Source organism: Vicugna pacos, unplaced genomic scaffold (assembly GCF_048564905.1).
Source record: "Vicugna pacos unplaced genomic scaffold, VicPac4 SAC-SAT, whole genome shotgun sequence".
Taxonomy (NCBI): Eukaryota; Metazoa; Chordata; class Mammalia; order Artiodactyla; family Camelidae; genus Vicugna; species Vicugna pacos.
In genome coordinates, this window is record NW_027328721.1 from 12850180 (window position 1) to 12857553 (window position 7374).

Consider the following 7374-nt stretch of genomic DNA (forward strand, 5'->3'; position numbering starts at 1 on the left):
AGAGAGACATGAGGAAAACCCTCAGGGGAGACGAGCACAGGCATTCCCTCAGAACCCACGCGCTGCCGACCGCTGGTGGAACCTCCCCACGCTCAGGATTCCGGAACCATAGTCATTCAGTGCGGGATCTCGAGAGACAACTCCACGCAACTCTCTTCAGTCACAGGTGTTCCCTGCTCGGGGAAGTCCGAGAAATAAATACCCTGACCTTGGGCAGGCAGCCTCTGTCACTGGGATTTCCTGCAAACCCTCCTAGCATTCCCTGGCACAGAGACATGAGGAAAACCATCAGGGGAGACGAGCACAGGCATTCCGTTAGAACCCACACGCTGCCGACCGTTGGTGGAACCTCCCCACGCTAAGGATTCCGGAACCATTGTCATTGAGTGGGGGAGTTCGATACACAACTCGACGCAGCTCTCTTCAGTCACAGGTGTTCCCTGCTCGGGGAAGTGCGAGAAATACCTTCCCTGACCTTGGGGAGGCAGCCTCTGTCACTGGGGTTCCCTGCAACCCCCCCTAGCATTCCCTGGCACAGAGACATGAGGAAAACCCTCAGGGGAGACGAGCACAGGCATTCCCTTAGAACCCACGCGCTACCGACCGTTGCTGGAACCTCCCCACGCTCAGGATTCCGGAAACATTGTCATTGAGTGGGGGAGCTCGAGAGACAACTCCACCCAGCTCTCTTCAGTCACAGGTGTTCCCTGCTCGGGGAAGTGCGAGAAATACCTTCCCTGACCTTGGGGAGGCAGCCTCCGTCACTGGGATTTCCTGCAACACCCCCTAGCATTCCCTGGCACAGAGACATGAGGAAAACCCTCAGGGGAGTCGAGCACAGGCATTCCGTTAGAACCCACACGCTGCCGACCATTGGTGGAACCTCCCCACGCTCAGGATTCCGGAACCATTGTCATTGAGTGGGGGATCTCGAGAGAAAACTCCACGCAGCTCTCTTCAGTCACAGGTGATCCCTGCTAAGGGAAGTGCGAGAAATAACTTCCCTGACCTTGGCGAGGCAGCCTCTTTAACTGGGATTTCCTGCAACCCCCCTAGCATTCCCTTGCACAGAGACATGAGGAGAACCCTCAGGGGAGGAGAGCACAGGTGTTCCGTTAGAACCCACGCGCGGCCGACAGTTGGTGGAACCTCCCCACGCTCAGGATTCCGGAAACATTGTCATTGAGTGGGGGAGCTCGAGAGACAACTCCACCCAGCTCTCTTCAGTCACAGGTGTTCCCTGCTCGGGGAAGTGCGAGAAATACCTTCCCTGACCTTGGGGAGGCATCCTATGACACTGGGATTTCCTGCAACCCCTCCTAGCATTCCCTGGCACAGAGACATGAGGAAAACCCTCAGGGGAAACGAGCACAGGCATTCCCTTAGAAACCACGCGCTGCCGACAGTTGGTGGAACCTCCCCACGCTCAGGATTCCGGAAACATTGTCATTGAGTGGGGGAGCTCGAGAGACAACTCCACGCAGCTCTCTTCAGTCACAGGTGTTCCCTGCTCGGGGAAGTCCGAGAAATACCTTCCCTGACTTTGTGGAGGCAGCCTCTGTCACTGGGATTTCCTGCAACCCCACCTAGCATTCCCTGGCACAGAGACATGAGGAAAACCCTCAGGGGAGACGAGCACATGCATTCCCTTAGAAACCACGCGCTGCCGACCGTTGGTGGAACCTCCCCACGCTCAGGATTCCGGAACCATTGTCATTGAGTGGGGGACCTCGAGAGACAACTCCACGCAGCTCTCTTCAGTCACAGCTGTTCCCTGCTCGGGGAAGTCCGAGAAATATCTTCCCTGAACTTGGGGAGGCAGCCTCTGTCACTGGGATTTCCTGCAACCCCCCCTAGCATTCCCTGGCACACAGAAATGAGGAAAACCCTCAGGGGAGATGAGCACAGGCATTCCCTTCGAACCCACGCGCTGACGACCATTGGTGGAACCTCCCCACGCTCAAGATTCCGGAACCATTGTCATTGAGTGGGGGAGCACGAGAGACAACTCCACGCAGCTCTCTTCAGACACAGGTGTTCCCTGCTCGGTGAAGTGCGAGAAATACCTTCCCTGAACTTGGGTAGGCAGCCTCTGTCACTGGGATTTCCTGCAACCCCCCCTAGCTTTCCCTGGCACAGAGACATGAGGAAAACCCTCAGGGGAGACGAACACAGGCATTCCTTTAGAACCCACGCGCTCCCGACCCTTGATGGAACCCCCCCACGATCAGGATTCCGGAACCATTGTCATTGAGTGGGGGAGTTCGAGAGACAACTCAACGCAGCTCTCTTCAGTCACAGGTGTTCCCTGCTCGGGGAAGTGCGAGAAATACCTTCCCTGACCTTGGGGAGGCAGCCTCTGTCACTGGGATTTCCTGCAACCCCCCCTAGCATTCCCTGGCACAGAGACATGAGGAAAACACTCAGGGGAGACGAGCACAGGCATTCCGTTTGAACCCACACGCTGCCGACCGTTGGTGGAACCTCCCCACGCTCAGGATTCCGGAACCATTGTCATTGAGTGGGGGAGTTCGATAGACAACCCGACGCAGCTCTCTTCAATCACAGGTGTTCCCTGCTTGGGGAACTGTGAGAAATAACTTCCCAGACCTTGGGGAGGCAGCCTCTGTCCCTGGGTTTCCCTGCAACCCCCATAGCATTCCCTGGCACAGAGACATGAGGAAAACCCTCAGGGGAGACGAGCACAGGCATTCCCTCAGAACCCACGCGCTGCCGACCGCTGGTGGAACCTCCCCACGCTCAGGATTCCGGAACCATAGTCATTCAGTGCGGGATCTCGAGAGACAACTCCACGCAACTCTCTTCAGTCACAGGTGTTCCCTGCTCGGGGAAGTCCGAGAAATAACTTCCCTGACCTTGGGCAGGCAGCCTCTGTCACTGGGATTTCCTGCAAACCCTCCTAGCCTTCCCTGGCACAGAGACATGAGGAAAACCATCAGGGGAGACGAGCACAGGCATTCCGTTAGAACCCACACGCTGCCGACCGTTGGTGGAACCTCCCCACGCTAAGGATTCCGGAACCATTGTCATTGAGTGGGGGAGTTCGATACACAACTCGACGCAGCTCTCTTCAGTCACAGGTGTTCCCTGCTCGGGGAAGTGCGAGAAATACCTTCCCTGACCTTGGGGAGGCAGCCTCTGTCACTGGGGTTCCCTGCAACCCCCCCTAGCATTCCCTGGCACAGAGACATGAGGAAAACCCTCAGGGGAGACGAGCACAGGCATTCCCTTAGAACCCACGTGCTACCGACCGCTGGTGGAACCTCCCCACGCTCAGGATTCCGGAATCATAGTCATTCAGTGCGGGATCTCGAGAGATAACTTCACGCAACTCTCTTCAGTCACAGGTGTTCCCGGCTCGGGGAAGCCCGAGAAATACCTTCCCTGACCTTGAGGAGGCAGCCTCTGTCACTGGGATTTCCTGCAACCACCCCAGGCATTCCCTGGCACAGAGACATGAGGAAAACCCTCAGGGGAGACGAGCACATGCATTCCGTTAGAACCCACGCGCTGCCGACAGGTGGTGGAACCTCCCCACGCTCAGGATTCCGGAACCATTGTCATTGAGTGGGGGAGCTCGAGAGACAACTCCACGCAGCTCTCTTCAGTCACAAGTGTTCCCTGCTCGGGGAAGTCCGAGAAATACCTTCCCTGACCTTGGGGAGGCAGCCTCTGTCACTGGGATTTCCTGCAACCCCCCTTAGCATTCCCTGGCACAGAGACATGAGGAAAACCCTCAGGGGAGATGAGCACAGGCATTCCCTTCGAACCCACGCGCTGTCGACCATTGGTGGAACCTCCCCACGCTCAAGATTCCGGAACCATTGTCATTGAGTGGGGGAGCACGAGAGACAACTCCACGCAGCTCTCTTCAGTCACAGGTGTTCCCTGCTCGGTGAAGTGCGAGAAATACCTTCCCTGAACTTGGGTAGGCAGCCTCTGTCACTGGGATTTCCTGCAACCCCCCCTAGCTTTCCCTGGCACAGAGACATGAGGATAACCCTCAGGGGAGACGAACACAGGCATTCCTTTAGAACCCACGCGCTCATGACGTTGATGGAACCCCCCCACGCTCAGGATTCCGGAACCATTGTCATTGAGTGGGGGAGTTCGAGAGACAATTCAACGCAGCTCTCTTCAGTCACAGGTGTTCCCTGCTCAGGGAAGTGCGAGAAATACCTTCCCTGACCTTGGGGAGGCAGCCTCTGTCACTGGGATTTCCTGCAACCCCCCCTAGCATTTCCTGGCACAGAGACATGAGGAAAACCCTCAGGGGAGACGAGCACAGGCATTCCCTTAGAACCCACGCGCTACCGACCGTTGGTGGAACCTCCCCACGCTCAGGATTCCAGAAAAATAGTCATTGAGTGGGGATCTCGAGAGACAACTCCACGCATCTCTCTTTAGTCACAGGTGTTCCCTTCTCGGGGAAGTGCGAGAAAGACCTTCCCTGACCTTGGGAAGGCAACCTCTGTCACTGGGATTTCCTGCAACCCCCCATAGCATTCCCTGGCACAGAGACATGAGGAAAACACTCAGGGGAGACGAGCACAGGCATTCCGTTTGAACCCACACGCTGCCGACCGTTGGTGGAACCTCCCCACGCTCAGGATTCCGGAACCATTGTCATTGAGTGGGGGAGTTCGATAGACAACCCGAAGCAGCTCTCTTCAATCACAGGTGTTCCCTGCTTGGGGAACTGTGAGAAATAACTTCCCAGACCTTGGGGAGGCAGCCTCTGTCCCTGGGTTTCCCTGCAACCCCCATAGCATTCCCTGGCACAGAGACATGAGGAAAACCCTCAGGGGAGACGAGCACAGGCATTCCCTCAGAACCCACGCGCTGCCGACCGCTGGTGGAACCTCCCCACGCTCAGGATTCCGGAACCATAGTCATTCAGTGCGGGATCTCGAGAGACAACTCCACGCAACTCTCTTCAGTCACAGGTGTTCCCTGCTCGGGGAAGTCCGAGAAATAACTTCCCTGACCTTGGGCAGGCAGCCTCTGTCACTGGGATTTCCTGCAAACCCTCCTAGCATTCCCTGGCACAGAGACATGAGGAAAACCATCAGGGGAGACGAGCACAGGCATTCCGTTAGAACCCACACGCTGCCGACCGTTGGTGGAACCTCCCCACGCTAAGGATTCCGGAACCATTGTCATTGAGTGGGGGAGGTCGATACACAACTCGACGCAGCTCTCTTCAGTCACAGGTGTTCCCTGCTCGGGGAAGTGCGAGAAATACCTTCCCTGACCTTGGGGAGGCAGCCTCTGTCACTGGGGTTCCCTGCAACCCCCCCTAGCATTCCCTGGCACAGAGACTTGAGGAAAACCCTCAGGGGAGACGAGCACAGGCATTCCCTTAGAACCCACGCGCTACCGACCGCTGGTGGAACCTCCCCACGCTCAGGATTCCGGAATCATAGTCATTCAGTGCGGGATCTCGAGAGATAACTTCACGCAACTCTCTTCAGTCACAGGTGTTCCCGGCTCGGGGAAGCCCGAGAAATACCTTCCCTGACCTTGAGGAGGCAGCCTCTGTCACTGGGATTTCCTGCAACCACCCCAGGCATTCCCTGGCACAGAGACATGAGGAAAACCCTCAGGGGAGACGAGCACAGGCATTCCGTTAGAACCCACGCTCTGCCGACAGGTGGTGGAACCTCCCCACGCTCAGGATTCCGGAACCATTGTCATTGAGTGGGGGAGCTCGAGAGACAACTCCACGCAGCTCTCTTCAGTCACAAGTGTTCCCTGCTCGGGGAAGTCCGAGAAATACCTTCCCTGACCTTGGGGAGGCAGCCTCTTTCACTGGGATTTCCTGCAACCCCCCCTAGCATTCCCTGGCACAGAGACATGAGGAAAACCCTCAGGGGAGATGAGCACAGGCATTCCCTTCGAACCCACGCGCTGTCGACCATTGGTGGAACCTCCCCAGGCTCAAGATTCCGGAACCATTGTCATTGAGTTGGGGAGCACGAGAGACAACTCCACGCAGCTCTCTTCAGTCACAGGTGTTCCCTGCTCGGTGAAGTGCGAGAAATACCTTCCCTGAACTTGGGTAGGCAGCCTCTGTCACTGGGATTTCCTGCAACCCCCCCTAGCTTTCCCTGGCACAGAGACATGAGGAAAACCCTCAGGGGAGACGAACACAGGCATTCCTTTAGAACCCACGCGCTCATGACGTTGATGGAACCCCCCCACGCTCAGGATTCCGGAACCATTGTCATTGAGTGGGGGAGTTCGAGAGACAATTCAACGCAGCTCTCTTCAGTCACAGGTGTTCCCTGCTCAGGGAAGTGCGAGAAATACCTTCCCTGACCTTGGGGAGGCAGCCTCTGTCACTGGGATTTCCTGCAACCCCCCCATAGCTTTTCCTGGCACAGAGACATGAGGAAAACCCTCAGGGGAGACGAGCACAGGCATTCCCTTAGAACCCACGCGCTACCGACCGTTGGTGGAACCTCCCCACGCTCAGGATTCCGGAACCATTGTCATTGAGTGGGGGAGTTCGATAGACAACCCGACGCAGCTCTCTTCAGTCACAGGTGTTCCCGGCTCGGGGAAGCCCGAGATATACCTTCCCTGACTTTGAGGAGGCAGCCTCTGTCACTGGGATTTCCTGCAACCACCCCAGGCATTCCCTGGCACAGAGACATGAGGAAAACCCTCAGGGGAGACGAGCACAGGCATTCCCTTAAAACCCACGCGCTCCCGACCGTTGGGGGAACCTCCCCACGCTCAGGATTCCGGAACCATTGTCATTGAGTGGGGGATTTCGAGAGACAACTCGACGCAGCTTTCTTCAGTCACAGGAGTTCCCTGCTCGAGGAAGTGCGAGAAATAGCTTCCCTGACCTTGCGGAGGGAGCCTCTGTCACTGGGATTTCCTGCAACCCCCCCCTAGCATTCCCTGGCACAGAGACATGAGGAAAACACTCAGGGGAGACGAGCACAGGCATTCCGTTTGAACCCACACGCTGCCGACCGTTGGTGGATCCTCCCCACGCTCAGGATTCCGGAACCATTGTCATTGAGTGGGGGAGTTCGATAGACAACCCGACGCAGCTCTCTTCATTCACAGGTGTTCCCTGCTCGGGGAACTGTGAGAAATAACTTCCCAGACCTTGGGGAGGCAGCCTCTGTCCCTGGGTTTCCCTGCAACCCCCCCTAGCATTCCCTGGCACAGAGACATGAGGAAAACCTTCAGGGGAGACGAGCACAGGCATTCCCTCAGAACCCATGCGCTGCCGACCGCTGGTGGAACCTCCCCACGCTCAGGATTCCGGAACCATAGTCATTCAGTGCGGGATCTCGAGAGATAACTTCACGCAACTCTCTTCAGTCACAGGTG